Source organism: Macrobrachium rosenbergii, chromosome 8, assembly GCF_040412425.1.
Source record: "Macrobrachium rosenbergii isolate ZJJX-2024 chromosome 8, ASM4041242v1, whole genome shotgun sequence".
Classification (NCBI taxonomy): Eukaryota; Metazoa; Arthropoda; class Malacostraca; order Decapoda; family Palaemonidae; genus Macrobrachium; species Macrobrachium rosenbergii.
Genome location: NC_089748.1, coordinates 25584758 through 25605897, shown reverse-complemented (window position 1 = coordinate 25605897; position 21140 = coordinate 25584758). Strand labels below are relative to the sequence as shown.

The 21140-nt window shown below is 36.0% G+C and overlaps 1 long non-coding RNA gene across 1 annotated transcript in view; it reads left to right on the top strand.

Annotated features, from left to right (window-relative positions):
- Nucleotides 1-21140, top strand: part of LOC136841230 (uncharacterized) — a 46745-nt gene that overhangs the window by 1077 nt on the left and 24528 nt on the right. Inside the window, exon 2 of the long non-coding RNA XR_010853838.1 lies at nucleotides 3059-3619. This is a non-coding gene — a long non-coding RNA (uncharacterized lncRNA). The remainder of the gene's footprint in view (nucleotides 1-3058; nucleotides 3620-21140) is intronic.

The following is a 21140-nucleotide window of genomic DNA, read 5'->3' as shown; positions in this document are numbered from 1 at the left end:
ATATATTTATATAATATATATACATACAATATCAAATGAACGTTGATTCAGTCGTTGATTTATATACAGTCAAGACTACTTAAATATCAATCCAATATCAACTTCCGAAAATTTCTTTTGGAGTATCACCGAAGTACTTTTAAGTGGATAAATGGATTTGTATCTTATGATTTTTTTAAATAAACGACAGTACCTCCATTATCAATCGATGTTCAAACCATTATATATATATGTATTCGATGCCTGAGATACTATGAAATTTACTCATGTTGATTATAATCATATATATATATTTATTATATATATATAGGCTGGGGATGTTACTTAGTGGATAATATCATTGATACAACAGATCAAGATACAAATTACTGAGTAACTGTTTTTGTTGACATATTATGAATATTAGGTTAACGATATTATTTTGCAAAAATATCGTCATTAAACACTGGTTTACAATCTTTAAGGTAAATATCGCTGTGAATATCCACTTCCATATTCCTGGATATCGGATTATTAAAGTTATAAATGGCTGATTCAGCGTCTTCTGTTTGGTTGTTTGTGCCAGTGGAATAAGGTGTGGACTATCCCATCCCCAACCTCTTTTCTCATTTGATTATATTTGCATCTTTATTCATTGGTCAGGCTGGGGATGTTATCTAGTGGGTATATCTCTGTATGTAAATGGATATCATGAAGATGTTATCAGCATATCAAAACTATTTACAGATTTTTTGTAAATGCTTTTTTTACAGTACTCACAAGGTTTCACAACGATATTGTTTTTTGCAAAAATATCGTCATTAAAGACTAGTTTTGAACGATGAAGGTAACCAGCTGTAAAAGGGCTTCCATATGACCCTGGTTTTATTACAAGTTGTATTTGGCTGACCTGCTTTTCAGGTATGCATTCTATCTTGTTGTTTGTGCCAATGGAATCTTTGGATTTAAATCTCATCCCCAACCTATTTTTTCATTTGCCATCATATTTGCAAAACTTTACATTGAGTTCTCTTACACACCTTCTTTTGTAATTTCTTCCGTAAGTGGTCATGAATTTTGCCAAGCATATCAAAACTATTTAAAATTTTTTGTACAAAAGTTTCTTATAATTTCACAAATCAAAAATAATTACTTATGTTCCTTCCCCAGGAACGAGCCTATTCCATAATTACAGATGACCCAGGCTTTTGTACAAGTTCTGTTAGCGACCTGCTTGACCATCAGCCTTAAATGTGTCTCTCGGCACTGATTTTGTATTTAAAAATAAAGTGGGTTTCAAACTACTTAGTATTTGCCATCATAACTACAAAACTGCTCTAAGAGTGCGATTACTTCCTTTAACTAAGGAAATTCAGTAATTGCTGGACTATATATCTTGGCAACACTTATCCACTGGTCACCAGAACAGACGTGACGGTCTCATAATTTCATTGGACAAAATAGCCATCATTTGATCTACCCCTAGATTCCCTTTCAACCCCTTCCCCATTCCCTTTGTAACTTATGTGGTAACCGCTTGACCGATCTACACAAATTTGACAGGTGGCCATCATTTGACCCAACTTAGATAACAGGGTAGGTTTCAAGCCTGTTACCCCTTCCTTTCCCCAACCCCCTCCCCTTTGTAACTAATGTGGTAACTATTTGACCAATGTAGACAAAATTTAGCATGTGGCCATCATTTGACCCAACTTAGATAAGTAGGGTAGGTTTCAAATCCGTATCCTTCCTTCCTCCCCCTACCCCCCTTCCCTTTTTAACTTACATGGTAATGCTTAACCGATCTAGACAAAATTTGGCACGTGGCCATCATTTGACTCAAGATAATAGATAATTTTCAAACCTGTACCCCTTCCTCTTCGTCATTCCCTTCCCCTTTCCCTCTAACTTATGTGATATGCCGTGTGACCTGATCTAGACAAAATTTGGCATATGGTCATCATTTGACCTAAATTAGATAATAGGTACGTTTAGGTTTCTTTTCCCTACCCCTACCCTTCCCCTTCCCCCTTCCCCTTTGTCCCCTACCCTTCCCTTTCCCTTTCCCTTTGTCACTTATGTGGTAACCGCGTGACTGATCTAGACAAAATTTGGTGTGTGGCCATCATTTGACCCAACCTAGATAATCGGGTAGGTTTCAAACCCATACCCTATTCCCTTCCCCACCTTCCTTCCCCATCCCCCTCCACCCTTCCCCTTCCCTTTCCCTTTGCAACTTATGTGGTAACCGTTTGACCTGTCTCAACAAAATTTGGCACGTGGCCATCATTTGGCCCAACTTAGATAATGAGGTAGGTTTCCAACCCGTACCCCTTCCCTTTCTCCCATCCCCCTTCCCCTTCCCTTTGTAGCTTACATGGTAAATAAACTCTGCGGGTGTATCATATCTCATTACATGTACTCGATACCATTGAAATATATTGAAGATGCTTTTTTTCCTGTGATTAATAATTCTGTGGTTAGGCTTAGTTGGGTGTGTCTTTAGGTTTAGTGAGAGTGTGTGTTTAGGTTTAGTGGGGATGTGTTTAGGTTAATAGGGGTTTGTTTAGGTTTAGTGGTGGTGTGTGTTTAGGTCTAGTGGGAATGTGTTTAGGTTTAGCAGGTGGCGTGTGTACGATTAGATGGCTTGGTGGGGTGTGTTTAGGTTTAGCAGGGATGTTTAGGTTTAGCCGGGTGTGTGTGTTTAAGTTTAGTTGGGGCTAACTGGGTCAGTCACCACGGTAATGTCTGGATAAAATGGGGTCACCACAGTAATGTTTTGTTAAAATGGAGTCACCACAATAATGTCTGGATAAAATGGAGTCACCACAGTAATACCTGGGGGACAGTTACTTCTGCTTTTTCTCAGATGACTCTGGAACTCTTTTGTTGATGATGGCCTGTTGAAAATCGTGATAGATTTTTTTGGGGGGAGCAATTTTGTCAGGCCAGAACGGCAATGGTTATCGAAGCATATTCTTAAATCACGGTCTCAATACGTGCTGGTTTAAAAAAAAATGACTAAAGCTCCCATTTTGAATTTAGATTATGCATCAGACATAATTTTTTTTCTTTTCAGATCATAGCCGTTGTCAGCCACAAGTCTATCATAGAAGGAGAGACATTGAAGACAGATGAGAACTTTAACGTAAATGCCATAAAAATATAATGATTTAACTTCAAGCCAGTGTCTTCAGCATGCGATGTTGCTTGCATCGGTAGGATATTTCTCAGCGAGAATTTGCTAAATCAGTCAACCTCACCATAAAATATAAAAACAAATGAAGATCGTATCACGAATACTTATTTTTCAGACAATTACACGAAACTCAGGCTTTTATGAATACTGTGCAATCCGTATTAGAGCCCAAAAGATAATTTAGAAAAAAAAAAAATATTAATGCAAGAAAGGTATTACAAAAGTACACAGTCTCCAGTTTCCGAGAAGAAGGACCACTATTTACTTCAAGTTTTTGTGTAATAGAAACATGATATGACTAGCAAGTGCAGTTTCGCGTTTTTGAAAGTTTTATAAGGAGTGTTTAGGGGAGTGTATAGTTACTACCGTCGTTCGCGTTTGCGTCAAGGTCATCATGAAGTTGTTGTTTCAGAAGTCCTGCTGCAAAAAATATTAAATTTGGTAAGTGATCTACCTCAATTTTTGTAATTTTTGTTTAAATTCCAGTATTCATTATTTTTTATGACATTTTGTATAATAATTAATAAACTTTGTTTTGATATGTTTTGATGAAAGTTGATTGGTTTGCACCTGTAAAGGTAAGTAATTTTTCAATATATTTTTTGACCTAGTCCTATGTTTGCAGGTCACAGTCGGCACTTGCAGGGTTAGTGATTGTGGCTCCAAAATAATTTTATCTTGACCTTTAATGGAATATCACAGAACAGTTTAAAGACTAAAATTTTATTTTTTAACGTTTTATCTTTCCCTCCTTTGGTGAAGTTTGGTGCATATGTAGGTGGTGGTTAAGAACGATTCCAGTCTCATTTTTTACTTTTGCCCGTTATTCTAGGTAGCAGGTTGGTTCAAATTCGATATTTCCTTTTTTTCCGATTTTGGAGAAATTTGGCAAGTATGTATTGCCACAGTTGGTGATAGAAAATTTTTTTTTATCATGTTCTATCTTTCAAGGTGACAAATCTTCCAAAAAGCCAGTATTTTATCTTTTTCTTATTTATTACAATTGTTATTGATCTTAGTGGTAGTCAATTATAAACCTTAAATATTTTTTTACCATACCCTGTTTTTCAAGGATACAATAAAATTTAAAATATAAGCTTTCAGTATTTTCCATCTAATTTTCAGAAAGCATTATAGTTCTAGAAATAATATTTAGAATGCACAATGCAAGTACTTTTGGGTGAAACGGCGCCTTGTAAGGGGGTGAAGCAATTCATCCCCTTACAGGGCTATAAATCATATGCTTTTGTAACCCTTAAGATTCTTGCTCTTGGTATTATTTAAACAAAATGTTTATTAAAATGTAAGACTTGAACAAATTTGTGATAGTTCATGATTGCGCTGCGCATATCATTACACTGAAGCGTGATTGCCTGAAGAGATGAGTTGAAATTTTGTTTATATCATTACTATTTATCTGTTGCGTAAGGCTTTATTTATATATGGCTTGTGGCGTTGATTATTATTATTCTAAATTTCTCTCGATTTTAATGAAACTTGATAGGTAGGTAACTTTGTGGTGACCTGTTATTTTCCTTGATAATTTTTCCTTGATAATTTTGTAGGTCTGAAGTCGGCATAAATGCCAGAATTTTATAATACTCTTTATAGATCCCAGAAACTTGGATAAATATTTCACTGATTCACCTCCAGCACTAAGTTTTGTATTTTTGCACTTCGGTTGGCATCTCCCGTGGCAGTTATGAATTAAGTATGATTTAACCATGTCCAATACTTCAAGTCAGCTTAAACAGTATTTTTCTCAGACATAAGAAACTATGTATGGGGTAACCTTGACCCGATTATTTTCCCTTTTATTTTTTCAAAGCTAGTCATTTTGCAGGCTCAGTCATTTTTAGACTATTCATTGTCCTATTTTCCAAGATCAACATTTTATTTTTCTCTTATGTTGATCCATTTTTGGTTTCAGTTTCACATGTCAGTTAATTGCCAAATGTTTTAGCTTTTTTATTTATATAATAGAAATTGGCAGTCAAAGGCTTTTGGTTTCCGGAAGCTTCTGCAGGACGTTTAATAAAGTTCTAAGAGCAAAATCGCAGGTTCTGGAGAATGAGGTATTTCACTCCCATCTTTGCTCATATAATGAGCAACATATTAATTAGAATATGTGGCTTCTAAAAGTCATTAAGTAAGTTAAATGTTACAGTGATTATTTATAGTGCAGTTACACCATCTATTAGGGTTTTAACATGGTACTAATAACCTTCAGAAAACCACAGCTTAGAAACATGTGAAAGATATTTTGAGTCCGCCATGAGTGGCTTTGGGCTTCATTATGGCCTAGAAAAGCTGATACAGTAAGTTTTTCTCTAAGTTTGTTTTTCATGGATAAAGTTCCTTTCCTCCTCCAAATTGCTGAAGCTTTATGTGGGTTTAATCCGTCGATGCTCTCAATGTTGTTTCCTGTTTGGGATTTTTCGTCCTCTCAGTAAAACTGATTATAAGAAAGTGACCCCACCCTTCTCGCTCTTTCTTTAGAACCTGTTTCTTTCTGCTGCAGTGTTTTCCTTGCTGCCCTTTGTGTCCCTTATGTGTTTATTTTTTTCGCCATTTGTTCAGGAGACTAAAAAAAAAAAAATAGCGCACTCTCAGGTGGCATGGTAACATTTACCAGGCCTTCGCGTGTGACATATATTCTTTTAGTATCAGCGGTTATCCTCGAATTGCTCGACCTGGCAATTATTTCCCGTCTTTTATCAAAAAGATTGGGAATTCTTCCCCACCATCCATTTTCCCAGAGGCAGATCTGTCGCTTCAGGATTAAACCCCGGTTTTTCATCGTTCGCTTTTTACGATTTGTAGTAGATCTCAGAAAGATAGGGGTTTCCAGTTGCCCGTACCGTCAGAAAATTTTAAATAGATTCGACTTGAATTATTTGAACTTCTAGTAGTCTGAGTTATTAACCTGAATCAGGGAGACAGAAAACAGAGGATTGGTGAAGGAATCCACAGTCGTGTAAATGAAAATATATATTAGAAATATATATATATATAAATATAAATATATATATATATATATATATATATATATATATATATATATATATATATATATATATATATATATATATATATATATATATATATATATATATATATATATATATATATATATATATATACATACAAACGAGAGCTTTTGAGAACCTGCTCGATTCTCCTTCTCAAGGAGAATCGAGGCGGTTCTCGAAAGCTCTCGTTTGTATATATTTTCCTAAAATATGTTTTCACTTACACCATTGTGGATGCCTTCACCGTTTTAGTGAATCATGCTATTATGAGATTTTTATGAAACAAAGGATTGTTGAAATCTTACCTTCCTCTTTTTAGCAGAGTAAAATTTGTTTCAATATATGAATTTAGTTATTCTTGTGTGGTATGATTCTCTTGAGTTGCCCAATATTCATTTCATGAATGTTACTTTTGCAGGGTGTGGGCACACTCATGTTTTCGTTTCCTTTTACTATAAAAAGTCTACAGAAATAAAGTAATAAAGCTGCAGTGAGTCATAATTTCATTTCATAATGCAGGACTTCATCACAAATAGTGTTTTGCGCTAGATGATTTGTTTGTTGGAGATCAAGTTTGACTCAGCCAGCACAAACTTTTGCTCCTGGAGGATTCTTTAATTCAGTGGTATATGTGGGCAGTTGTTGGAAGACACTTCGATTTCGGACAAAATATGCACCTTATAAACTTCGTTTTTTTTTTTAAAGCTGACCCCCTACCCCACTCTCCACCCTCCAAACTGTCTTAAAATTGCAGTGATAGATCGCTGTATTGCCTGGCAGATGCCTTCAATGCCGTAGGGGTTCTTTTTTTTTGTGTGGAGGGTATATTCTTGGTTCGGTTAGTCAATGACACTTGTATAGGTCTCCTGATGGTGATGGGAAGTAGAAACGTCTCCTCTGCAATACTTAACGATGGTGTGAGGTACAGTACGTTTACGGCATGTTGCTCCACAAACTATCCCAGAAGGCTACTCACGAGATATTTCTCTTGAGACACGCGAGACACACAGGCATCAATAGCCTCCAGAAATAGGAATGTCAATTTCTTACAAGAAAGGCTCCCATATGGAACGTATGGAATCGCTAGGCACCAAAGCAATCTAAAGGCTTTGGCAGGAAATCTTCAACCACTACTTGTTGCCCCTTAAACCATTCCAGAATTTCTCACTGGAAACGTTCCTGTCTACCCGTTGCCATCCAGAGACCCACACAAGTGGTGCTATCAGCCAACTGAAATATCAGTGCAAAACAAAGGACGAACCCCATGGCACTGACTAAACCAGGAGCAAGAACCGTTCTGGGTAAGACCAGCTTGATCTCCGACAGTAGTCCAGTTTAGCTGTGATCATATCTTCGCGAAATGAAACAAGACGTCGACTTTTTTTTATTTTTGTGATTTTTTTTCTCTTGTAGATCTTGGTAATATAGGAATACTTGATTTCTGTACACGCTACAGAGTACCATTTTAGAGGTGAATATTACGGCAACATGTAGCCTAAGAAATTTAATGCTTGCAGAGAGATGAATAAACAAAATATTAAGAAAATCTAATTTAAAATTCACTGTATTTTCTGAAGCACCCGTAATTTGTAATGAGACAGTAAAGGGTAATTGTTACTGCAGCTGCATTCAACTTTTTTATTTGAACTTTCTCATTTATTTTCTTCTTATTTTTCTTAAAGTGGTAGTGTGTAAAGTTTGCAAATGTAAATTTGTATTTACTGTGCTGAGCAATTATCTTCAGTATTACCACACTAAGGGTCTTTCACCGTATTATTATTATTATTATTATTATTATTATTATTATTATTATTATTATTATTATTATTATTATTATTATTATTATTCGCCTTTTTTACGCACTGCTATTGCTTATTTTTTACTGATCTCGTCATGTGACTCATGTTAGTGACCTCGATCCATTTGTGTAAATCACAAAATGATTATGTCAAAATCTCAGTATTAATTATCTATTTTTTTACACGGATTCACTGGCAGATTTTTTTATGGTTGTTAAATCATTACATGTATTCTAAAATGAATCAGCAAAAAATTAGTTGGTAGATGGCAAAGTGAATCTGGTATTTTTTTTGGAAAAATCAGAAACTGATAGTAATTTCTGTACGTCACTAAATACATAGTTCTAGGTTTGGAGGACATGATTTGCATAAAGGTGACACTTTTGCAACAAATCCGATATAGTTTATTTAACTACCCGATTATTATTAATATTTTTAAAGTAAGTAGTATCCACTGTTGTCAGACTTCTTAGAGGTGTCAAGGTTTTCTTTCTTGCGTTAATTAAATCGTCTCTGCAAGAACAAATGGCTTACGACAGTTCGTTGGACTAGGGACAAAATAACTGGTCTATGTTAACTTTTTTTTTTTTCATTTGTATTTCACGAAATTCTATGCAACTTATTGTATTAACCCAATGTTCACCTGATCTCTCGATAGGGTTTCATGACCTTATTTTAATTGTCAAAATCAGACTTTTTAATGTCAGTAGTCAGTTTATTCACATTTGGGAAACTTTTAGCAAAATGATTTTTCGGCTAACTCTTGTTAATTTTATATTTATACTGTTGGTGTCCGAAAAAAAAATTTGAATGTTAGCTAACAGAAAATGCTACATGTTCTAACCATGCACGAAATGGGAAAAAGCCCTGCCAAATCAGTTTGCAAACCTTTTAACTTTAAAAACTTTTCGAAATTTGCACAAATTGCTTCAAGAGAATTTTACCCTTATATAATGCTAGACACTCAAAGACGGTAAAGTAATGTTTAATGATTGTCAACATGATATGGCGCAGAATATTGCTCCATGGAAATCTGTGCAGCTTATTTATGATATGTGGTAAGCTATTCTCATTTATTTTAATTATTAATTTGCTTTAGAATGTATTTTATGATGGGGCAAAGTAAAGGTCATTTATATGATGCTGCTTTAATTTGTAGCAGTAATGTGGTTAATAATAAGGCGTTTAATTATTTATGATAATCATCAATTCGTATCTTTTAAAATTCTTCATTTTGCAGTAATTGTTATCATCATTTAAAATTCGTTTTTCAGTAGATCCACGAACATTAATTAAAATTTTTGTAATTACATTTTCAAACAAGTACAGTTAGTATTCATTCGTTTCCAGGCCTTTTATCACTGCTTACATGATTAGCCGTTATATTCCTGAGGGCGCCGTCATGTTCGTAGCATTTGTCTCCATAAATGGAATGATTAGATTGGTTATTAGTATTATTTTGTTTGTTCGTGTTATTTGTTGGAGTATTAGTATTATTAATAAATATTAATTGCCACATGCGCCATTTATAGTTATTTTTAACAATAATTAAGTCCTGTTTAGCTACATTGTCAAGTTTTGTGTGTGAGGAGTTCTAATTAGGAGCTTCTTTGCGATATGATGCATGTTGCAATCACAGTAAATGACTGCGACAGACATCGAAATGCTCTTTCTCACATGCTTTTTCCTTAATCTTTCCTTCAATAATTGCACCTACCTGAACGTTTCGGAAAATAGGTTTAAAGGAGAACAAATCTGATGTGGTTCCTATTAGCAGGTTGAAAGGAGAACAAAATCTGATGTGATCCCTATTAGCAGATTTAAAGGAGAACAAAAACTGATGTGTTCCCTATTAACAGGTCTAAAGGAGAACAAAATCTGATGTGGTCCCTGTTAGCAGGTTTAGAGGGGAACAAAATCTGATGTGGTCCCTATTAGAGAAGAACAAAATTTGATGTGGTCCCTATTAGCAGGTTTAAAGGAGAACAAAATCTGATGTGGTCCCTATTAGCAGTTTTAGAGGAGAACAAAATCTGATGTGGTCCATATTAGTAGGTTTAAAGGGGAACAAAATCTGATGTGTCCCTATTAGCAGGTTTAGAGAAGAACAAAATCTGATGTGGTCCCTATTAGCAGGTTTAGAGGAGAACAAAATGTGATGTGGTCCCTATTAGCAGGTGTAAAGGAAAACAAAATCTGATGTGGTCCCTGTTAACAGGTTTAGAGAAGACCAAAATTCTATGTGGTCCCTATTAGCAGGTTTAAAGGAGAACAAAATCTGATGCGGTCCCTATTAGCAGGCTTGGAGAAGAACAAAATCTGATGTGGTCCATATTAGCAAGTTGAGAGGAGAACAAAATCTGATGTGGTCCCTACTTGCAGTTTTAAAGGAGAACAAAATCTGATGTGGTCCCTATTAGCAGTTTTAGAGGAGAACAAAATCTGATGTGGTCCCTATTGGCAGGTTGAAAGGAGAACGAAATCTGATGTGGTCCCTATTAGCAGGTTTAGAGGAGAACAAAATCTGATGTGGTCCCTATTAGCAGGTTTAGAGGAGAACAAAATCTGATGTGGTCCCTATTAGCAGGTTTAAAGGAGAACAAAATCTGATGTGGTCCTTGTTAGCAGGTTTAGAGAAGAACAAAATCTGATGTGGTCTCTATTAGCAGGTTTAAAGGAGGACAAAATCTGATGTGGTCCCTATTAGCAGGTTTAGAGGAGAACAAAATCTGATGTGGTCCCTATTAGCAGGTTTAGAGGGTGACAAAATCTGATGTGGTCCCTATTAGCAGGTTTAGAAGAGAACAAAATCTGATGTGTCCCTTTTAGCAGGTTTAGAGGAGGACAAAATCTGATGTGGTCTCTGTTAGCAAGTTTAAAGGAGAACAAAATCTGATGTGTCTCAGTTAGCAGGTTTAGAGGAGGACAAAATCTGATGTGGTCCGTATTAGCAGGTTTAGACGAGAAAAAAATCTGATGTGGTCCCTCTCACCAGGTTTAGAGGAGAACAAAATCTGATGCGGTCTCTGTTAGCAGGTTTAGAGAAGAACAAAATCTGATGTGGTACTTATTAGTAAATTGAGGAAAAGTCTTGTATATCCAATCCAGTAGTCATGCTTTCTTCGGTCATTCTTGAACATAGTCACTTCAGCCAGAGTGAAAACAAACCTGTTATTCAAGGGCTGAGATCTGTTTCCATGGCAAGTGTTAACCGAGACGTTGATCATTATATGTTAAATCTGATGTGGTCCCTATTAGCAGGTTTAGAGGAGAACAAAATCTGATGTGTCCCTATCAGCAGGTTTAGAGGAAAACAAAATCTGATGTGGTCTCTGTTAGCAGGATTAGAGGAGAACAAAATCTGATGTGTCCCTTTTAGCAGGTTTAGAGGAGATCAAAATATGATGTGGTCCCTATTAGCAGGTTTAAAGGAGAACAAAATCTGATGTGTCCCTATCAGCAGGTTTAGAGGAAAACAAAATCTGATGTGGTCTCTGTTAGCAGGATTAGAGGATAACAAATTCTGATGTGTCCCTTTGAGCAGGTTTAGAGGAGAACAAAATCTGATATGTCCCTATTAGCAGGTTCAGAGGAGAACAAAAACTGATGTGGTCCCTATTAGCAGGTTTAGAGGAGAAGAAAATCTGATGTGGTTTCTGTTAGCAGGTTTAGAGGAGAAGATAATCTGATGTGGTCCTTATTAGTAAATTGAGAAAAAGTCTTGTATATCGAATAGTCATGTTGTCTTCGGTCATTCCTGAACATCGTCATTTCAGCCAGAATGAAAACAAACTTGTTATTCAAGGGTTGAGATCTATTTCCATAGAAAGTGTTAACCGAGACGTTGTGCATTATCTGTTATGCACACTGTCATTTCAGGTGAATAAATGAACGCCGTTGGAATTTATAGTAATTTTCATTTTTCTTTTTTCTGTTTCCTTTTTGTATGGTTTATAACACTGTTTCCCCATTTTTTATTATTGAAGGAGAAAATAATGGTAATAACATCAGACTGCGTGGTAGTATTGTAGTAGTTGCAGTAAAACTCTTTACTAGGTCAGATTTTCTTATCAGATTACATTGGAACGAAACGAAGCTTAAAACACCCAAGAATTGAATGAAATGCTCTTCCGCCCGAGTGCCCCCATCCCCGTGCCTACACACACAAATGAGAAAATTAACTATGCGTCATTTCGTTTACGTTTAAACAGATATAATGCCAATTATATATTGCTAGAATGCAGAAGACTTTACCTGACACTATGCAAGAGCGGTGACCCGCGTCAAAAAATTATATTCCTTCTAATATTTTTATTTTCACACGAAATATATTTTTTGTAGTTGTTTCTTTCTTGTCACTGACTTGGTTATAATTGCTCTGTTCCGTTTGTTTGAGAGATTCAAATGATACAAGTCCCTCCACTATCAAAAGTTCCTCGTTGCGGGGGTGGGTTCCGTTCTCAGCTAGCACTCTGCTGGCCGCGAGTTCGAATATCCGCCGGGCAATGAAGAATAAGAGGAATTTATTTCTGGTGATAGAAATTCATTTCTCGCTATAATGTGGTTCGGATTCCACAATAAGCTGTAGGTCCCGTTGCTAGGTAACCAGTTGGTTCTTAGCCACGTAAAATAAACCTAATCCTTCGGGCCAGCCCTAGGAGAGCTGTTATTCAGCTCAGTAGTCTGGTAAAACTAAGGTATACGTAACTTTTCCTCCACTATCAAGATGGTTCAGCTGTTGAAGTAAAAAAAGACAATATATCTTTGAAAATTTACGTTGACCTTTAGTGATGAAAGGTTGACTGTTAGGACTCTTGGTAGTTATTCACCGAATAAACAAAAAAAAATATATAGAGATCTAAAAATCCGTAATTGATCCAGAGAATAAAGTTAGGGTATCTATTCATTCGTGTACAGTTGGAAAATTTTTTGACCAAATTCAGTCTGTTTAAAATGTAATATATGTTTTGAGGAGCCCTACTGCCAATGCTTGAAACAAATTACACCTGCGTTCGTGGTGCCACAGGCAAATCTATGCTATAATTTTTCACATTTTAAATCACACTTGATGATATTTCTCGTTTTGTCTTCACTTTATTAGGAGAAAAGAGCATCGTTTACTACGTATGCATGCGTCCAGCATATGTTTCTCTCTCTCTCTCTCTCTCTCTCTCTCTCTCTCTCTCTCTCTCTCTCTCTCTCTCTCTCTCTCTCTCCATGAGGCTTTACCTGGACAGGCTGCTCACCTTGCATACCAGCGAGCTTTAGGACCTAGTTTACCGACCCACCAGCGACTCAGTTGATAGCATTTCATTCGAATTGCCATCTCACAGTTACATGTTAAACATCTTACAATGTGTTGATTATTTCCTTGAATAAAAACTGTATAAATCTGCCCATTCGTCAATAACAGTAAGTAAATTCAACATGCAAGGAAATGTTCCGATTATTCCAACTGTAATTCTCAAAGTTAGGTTAAAAAGTTAAATCCTCATTGGACGGTTGGTATCGTTCTCGGCTAGCACTCTGCTGGGCCCGCGTTCGATTCTCCGACCTGCCAATGAAGAATTACAGAAATTTATTTCTGGTGATAGAAATTCATTTCTCGTTATAATATGGTTCGGATTCCTCAATAAGCTGTAGGCCCCGTTGCTAGGTAACCAGTTGGTTCTTAGCCACGTAAAATAAATGTAATCCTTCGGGCCAGCCCTAGGAGAGCTGGTAATCAGCTCAGTGGTCTGGTTAAACTAAGGTGTACTTAAATTTTTCGAAATTAGGTGCAAGTATTTATCATTAGGAATAGTGTGCAATTTGAAAGATTAAAATGTCTGATTTCATATTAAATGACTTAAATTTAATAACCAATAAAAACATTGACTAGCACACCTTCTCATACAGTAATTTAAAACTTTCAGTTTAATGAGTCCAATAACAATTCTTTTTTTTTTTAATTTCGCGACTTTTTAAAGGTCCTTTTCACGTCAATCCCTAATATCCTCATCAACTCACTAGCGTGGCGAACATAGTTGAATGGCATATACAATATCACTTCGGGTTTTACGTTCTTTCACAAGTTACGAAATCTGCATGTACTGTATGTACCGCAGAAAGAGAGTAAAAGGATAAATAACCATACAACGTCTGCATGCGAGTACGCTGGAGGCCACAGATAACAAGCAGCACCCGTCTCTGCTACTCGATGAATTACCTTTCTCGACTCACTAAATGAAAAGAATATATAAGAAATTTAAAGTCAATCAAATTATTATGGCTGGGACATCTGTTTACTCAAGAGAAATCTAATGATTGTTGCAGAAATCCGATCTTAAAAATACATTTCATCTCAGGGAGTCTAACTGAGTGCTTAAAAGATAATAAAATTTGCACCTCCCTACATTTAATCTGTATCGTTATCACCATCGTTTCCCAGGAAGTATCGCCTCATTTACCTCATGATACTCTTGGTTAAGTGAAGCATTAATAACATGCAAATCTATGCATTGTTCCCCCATTTTAAATATTCCTTGATGACCTTATCCCTCATTTCCTCTGGGAATTCAGTTATTATGGGTGTAGTATAACGTTTACCCTGCGTGCTCCTGTGTCATTTATCTCTCTCTCTCTCTCTCTCTCTCTCTCTCTCTCTCTCTCTCTCTCTCTCTCTCTCTCTCTCTCTTTTGTACATAACGTTATATTCTTTAATCAGTTCTAATTCATTTATATTTTGGCACTGATATTCTTTACCTTGAGGTCTAGCCAAGAATAGTGTGCCCATTCACGATTACTATGGATATCAATAGTCGTACCACGGCTACTACTACTACTAATAATAATATTGACATTGATAATAATAATATTGACATTGATAATGATAATGTTGACATTGATAATAATAGTTATTATTATTCAAATGACGAACCTTATTCATATGGAACAGGCCCACAAGGGCCATATTCCATATTCCAAAGAATATGGTGTTCATTCGAAAGAAGTAACAGAAGGTAATGGGAAATATAGAAAGAGGAGGCCAGTTATTAGAAATACAGATAAATTAACTAATCATTACATCAATAAAAAATATAAGTAAAATATTAAAATACAAATTGAAAATGGGACCAGGGATCAATTGTGAATGTGAAAAATCTCCTTTAAAGTACATTTTTATTATCATCACTATTATAATTCAACAGTCTGCACGATTATTAGTGACAGTTATAAAATTTCAAAATACCTGTGAAAATATCGATAACTTAATTAGTAATTCTGGCATTAGGCCAAACAATTTTCATTAGAAATATTACCTGCCATATATGAGAAATGTGAAATCTTTATGCAGAAAATGGGCCACTGCCGTATTTGTTTGCGTCAAATAATTTGGGGACAAATTTTTTCAGTTTTCTTGAAGTAAAGATTGAAAACGTGGTTAAAAATGACAGTATAGTAGTATTGATAATAAATTTGTGTCTAACTGTCCATGAACAACCAATCAGCTATACAATTACAGATAATATTCCAGTTATTCCAGAGGTCAATGCTCCTGTATTTGAAATCATCAGTGAAACCCCTTCGAACTCAGCTTGAATCATCTAGAGCACTTATCACTATTCCAAGACCAGACCCCACGAACTGAATATAAAGAACAGCGTCGCTTCGGGATTTACTGTTCATCCGGAACACTTAGGAAATTGGAATGAAATTATGTTACGTAATCTGCCACTTTGGAGAAGATGCCCCAAAGTCCTCAGATGCTTTTGGATTGTACTTAATTATGCATATTGAATGCATAATAATTTTATTTGAAAACTTTCTATACAGACAATTGTATCGAAGTTTCTACGATTTTTATCATTTCTAGCCCTGATGACTTGAAAACGTCAAATTTCCCGAAGCTCTTGTAAAAAACGAGATTGCCAATATGGAATTATAATAGTGATGATAATAAAAATGCATAGAAAAATGCTACAGAATTCCACATGGTAGAGTTTAATAGTAGCAGTACCAATAATAGTTATAATTATGTCGAACCCGTAGGGGGTTAGTGCCGCCAGTGCACCTCGCGCGGTGCGCCGTAGGCATTACTTTGCAGCGTCCCTTCGGCCCCTAATTGCAACCCCTTTCATTCCTTTTACTGTGCCTCCATTCATATTCTTTCTTCCATCTTACTTTCCACCCTTTTCTAACAATTGTTTCTTAGTGCAACTGCGAGGTTTTCCTCCTGTTACACTTTTGTAACCTTTTACTCTCAGTTTTCCTTCCAGCTCTGAATGACCTTACAGGTCCCAGCGCTCGGCCTTCGGCCTAAATTGCATATAATTATGTCGAGGGTAAAAACACAACAGCAATGATTAAGATGAGAGACGAGAATAAGGACATCACTCCCAGTTTTTTTTATAATTAACATCATCATTGCTATTGATGTTGCTTAAGTTAAGTATACCTTAGTTTTACCAGACCACTGAGCTGATTAACAGCTCTCCTAGGGCTGGCCCGAAGGATTAGACTTATTTTACGTGGCTAAGAACCAATTGGTTACTTAGCAACGGGACCTACAGCTGGATGCAGTTTTCAGCGTCACCAGCAAAGTTAGGAATGGACTTTTTTGCTAAATTTTCACCCTTTCATGAATGTTCGTATCGGGAATGACTGAACAGAATTTGATGAATCCTAAAAATTGCGTTCATTTAGTTACCTTGTTGAGGTGATTACCTTGTGTGAAAAATTAGTTCAGAGATGTCAATTTGTTGTCATGAAGACGATCTCATTTATACCAAGAGACGGGGATGTTTTTGTGGTAAACGCTTCGTAGAAGGTTGCTTATGAATGACATTGTTGTAATTAGTGTTCATGGACGGCAAATATCTAAAAGAAGGGTCTTATTGAGAGAGAGAGAGAGAGAGAGAGAGAGAGAGAGAGAGGGGGGGAGTTTCCTTCCCAAAAACTGATGCCTGAGTGCAAGCGATAACATCAGAACTTTGAGAACTCATAAATGGTCCAGTTAATTTGAACAAAAATTTCCTCGGGGCAGCACACAAGTGTTCATGGACGGCAGATATCTAAAAGAATTGTCTTATTGAGAGAGAGAGAGAGAGAGAGAGAGAGAGAGAGAGAGAGAGAGAGAGAGAGAGTTTCCTTTCTAAAAACTGATGTCTGAATGCAAGCTATAACTTCAGAACATTGAGAACTCATAAATGGTCCAGTTAATTTGAGCAAAAATTTCCTCCAGGCAACACCAAAAAAAAAAAAAAAAAAGTTGGTTAGGAAGGTAGTGGCGAAGGCACGATGGATATGAGACTTCCCCTCTAGCCTCATCACCACCATCTCTCTTTTCTTCATCTCCTTCTTCTCCCTCTTCTTCTTTCTTCGTAATTACTGCCTTTCATGTCAAGTGGTTGTTGTGAGCTGATTGTATTTTTGATGAGAAGGACGAAGAATGGCTGGAGTGCCTTGGCTGGTTATGAGAGTTGTCTCTGACATAGGAATTCTTTTTCTGTGGTGACTTTGTAGTATATTAAGTTTTTTTAAGGAAACAGTAATAACTTATGAGACAAAATTTAGATTACTAGATTGCAATCACTCGTGACCTTATTTCGGGAGGACTGTGAGAAACAACTTTATATTTAAACATGCCTTTATTAAGTGAGAAAGAGCGTTACTTATTGTAGCTTATGCACACTAGTATACCTGCATTTTATTTTCTGATATAAATACTCTCTTTGTCTGTAAAAGATTTTTCAGCTCCTTCAGGGCATAGTGACCGTAATTCTTGTATTTAAATTTTTTTAATTGATGAACAAACGCCGCTTTCATTTCCTGCTTTCATTTTATTTTTATGGCTTTTGAATAAGGTTGACATGCACATCGTCCCTTTTCTTTGACACTAAATAAATCTTTTATCTGGATTCATTGTAACAGTGATCTTTTCTGTCTTTTTTTTTTTTTATTTACGCCTTCTCAAAATATTTGGGACAGGCCTTTTATACTATGCAACTATGGTGTACTATCTCTCTCGGATATTGTTATTTATACAAGCACAATGAAGTATTTCGTGAGTGTAGTTGAAATTATATCACACTTGAAACCTTTCGGTACTATCTATCAAGGCATGTTCATTAAATTCATATCTACGTTCCTTTCTCTAAACTCTACGACTATTTCCTCTTCATGTAGCTGTGGGGTTTTCCCTCCAGTTCCACCTTTAAATCCTCGTACTTCATCTCATTTATGATGTCCAGCCACTCCAACTCCCTCTTGTCACTGCCTTTAAGAGTTGAACACCAGAAAGGGCCCCTTCAGTGCTTTTCTTGGCTTGACAGCCTCAATTTTATAAAATCGTTTCATAAATTCCTGAGGCACTATTTATTTGTGTCTGGCGTTACCATGCTCTTTTAACAATTTTGTGCAAACATTTCCGTGAAAACTATCTCTCTCTCTCTCTCTCTCTCTCTCTCTCTCTCTCTCTCTCTCTCTCTCTCTCTCTCAGGTGTGTTAATTGTATTACTTATTTTCACATTAATTTGAATAAGTCAAGGTATTCGATTTAACTTCAGAGACTTTAATGAAAATATAGGCAACGACTTAGGTAAATTATATTTTTGTTCAAAAATGTAAAGCAAGGAACATATGAATATGTTTTATAATTACGCACTTACACGTCTATATCTATATCTATATCTATATATATATATATATATATATATATATATATATATATATATATATATATATATATATATCTGTGTGTGTGTTTGTGTTTGTGTGTGTGTGTGTGTATTATGTATTGTGTATGTATATATATATATATATATATATATATATATATATATATATATATATATATATATATATATATATATACATATACATACATACACACACATATCCACACTCGTGTGTGTGTGTATGTATGCAGATGCTTATGTATCTATGGTGGATTCATGTGAACAATAGCAGTAACACGATCCGAATAAGGTGTAGCACCATAGAGTAGCAAAACACCAGTCGTTGACGTTTTCCTTCTTTACTTAGTTTCTATTAGCAGCGCGTCGACCTGTAATCCTTCCCGTATTTGGAACTCTGTAAGCACTCCACTGCTTCCTGGACCTTGAACTATTTCATGCCCTGTACCCCCTGCTCCTATCCAGGCGAATTATTAACATTGTGTATAAACCGCGACCAAAACACGTCACGTAGCCTACATTAACTAATATTACGTTACTAAAATTAGACTTTTTATTGTATCTTTGTTTTTATATTTTTCAGACTTTCGGACTCCTTACTCCATTTTACAACGGAAACAACTTGCAACCTTTTGATCTCATCCGCATTCATTGTATTCACCTCACCTTACTGGAAAGTTGGACCTGCAATCTTTTACACATTTTAAACTAGCTTTCATAGAAATCCCTCTTTATTACCAATCTTTTGGTAGATATCCTCTAACCCTCTTGTTTCGCCTATTCTGGCAATCATCTCTTCCCTCGTTCTGTCATTACCCATTATATTTACCTCAAAACACAGGCATGAATGAACCAACTCCGTAATTCATTACCTAGTCTGGCATGCAATTTCCTCGTCTTCCTGGCTTTCATTTACCCTCATTGGTTTACCCTTGCAATCATGTACTTCATTATCTCACCTCTGTTGGCTTTAGCGAAAGTAGGTAAGCAGAGATTGCGAATTCTTTGTTCAACCTCGTACGCCCGGACGAACTCCAAACAATACCCTCATAGTAGGGTCTAGGACAACTGGCCGCTTATTGGATGTTAAAAAATAACTTGTGCGTGTGTGTGTATGTGTGTGTGTGTGCGTGTATGTGTGTGCTGAATTATTGAATATAAAACTAAAGTAAAAGAAAATTAAAGAAAATAAAAAAGTTAAATTTTATTAAGGTGAATTATTGGAATAAAAAAACCGCAGAAAATAGCAGTTACATAACTATATATCTTAAGAGAAGTTATGCGCAATTCCGCTAAGATACTCTAAAATATTTCTGTTCTCAAACTGTAGTACCACTGATTTTATACGAGCATCTGCTTCTCGGAATTTCTTCAATTTTATGGGCGGCGTTTGACCAGGAATTAACTGTTCGTAGTACAGATCTCGCCCTCGTTGCACCTTTTTCAAACTACCGATAAACTTCCAGATTGTTGGATGTTGCATCCCTAGTTCATTTTGCAGCCTACGATGAGCAGCTTCGGCATGGTTGTTTGTTCTATCCTCATCATTTATGCATCGTTCGTAAACATTCCAAATGTGTAACGGAAAAAGGGGAGAACGTCTGCCAGTGCCCCTTCTGTTCATTCTTCCTACATAATTGTCTTCCAGCCAATCTAGAAGTTCTAGAAGTTCCTGTGGAGGGTCATCTGCTAATTCCATTATAGCTGCTATAATATGATCGGGTGGTACAAATGCTAAGGCAATTATCGTTTTAGCTCGCAGAGCGAAATTGGCATCACTATTGTATTGTTGAGATAACCCCATAGCTGTTAATTTTTTGTATACATTCTGCGCAAAGTGAAAAAAGCAGCTCCTAATATTAGCAGATGGGAAATAATATTGCAGACTTTTGAAACTCCCTATTTCATAATCACAGTATATTATTTCTGGCTGTAGTCTTGTTTGAATTTCTAGAAGCATAGAAAACAATTTATCATAAGTTGTACGTAGTTTATTTGGCAGTAACGCATAGATAAATGGATGCATACCACCGTGCATCTCAGCAAGAATGACATACGCTTGACAAAAAAGCGGTGGTGTAATTTTGAACGTCCCATCTACAAAAATTTTCTTTGCTTCTTTAAGTAAATGTGTATTGCTTTCCTTTCCAAATATAATGATTCTGCAGGATTCATCTTGGTTGTCTGCTAGAAGGAATTTCTCTGATCCATAATTTTGAATATTAACAGGAATAACCAATTCTTCTAAAGATGTAGGATTAGCAGGGTACGCAGAAAAATCCTTACGTTCTCTTCTCACCATTTTTCGCAAAGCACCATGACTTGGCATGACTCCTTGGCACGCTTCATTAACATTTTCTAAACATTCATTAATCACAACAGATGTTTGTTCCATTGTTTCTGAAGCCCGCAATTTTATTTTCGATATTGTTTTTCCTTTTTCCACTTCGGCGGG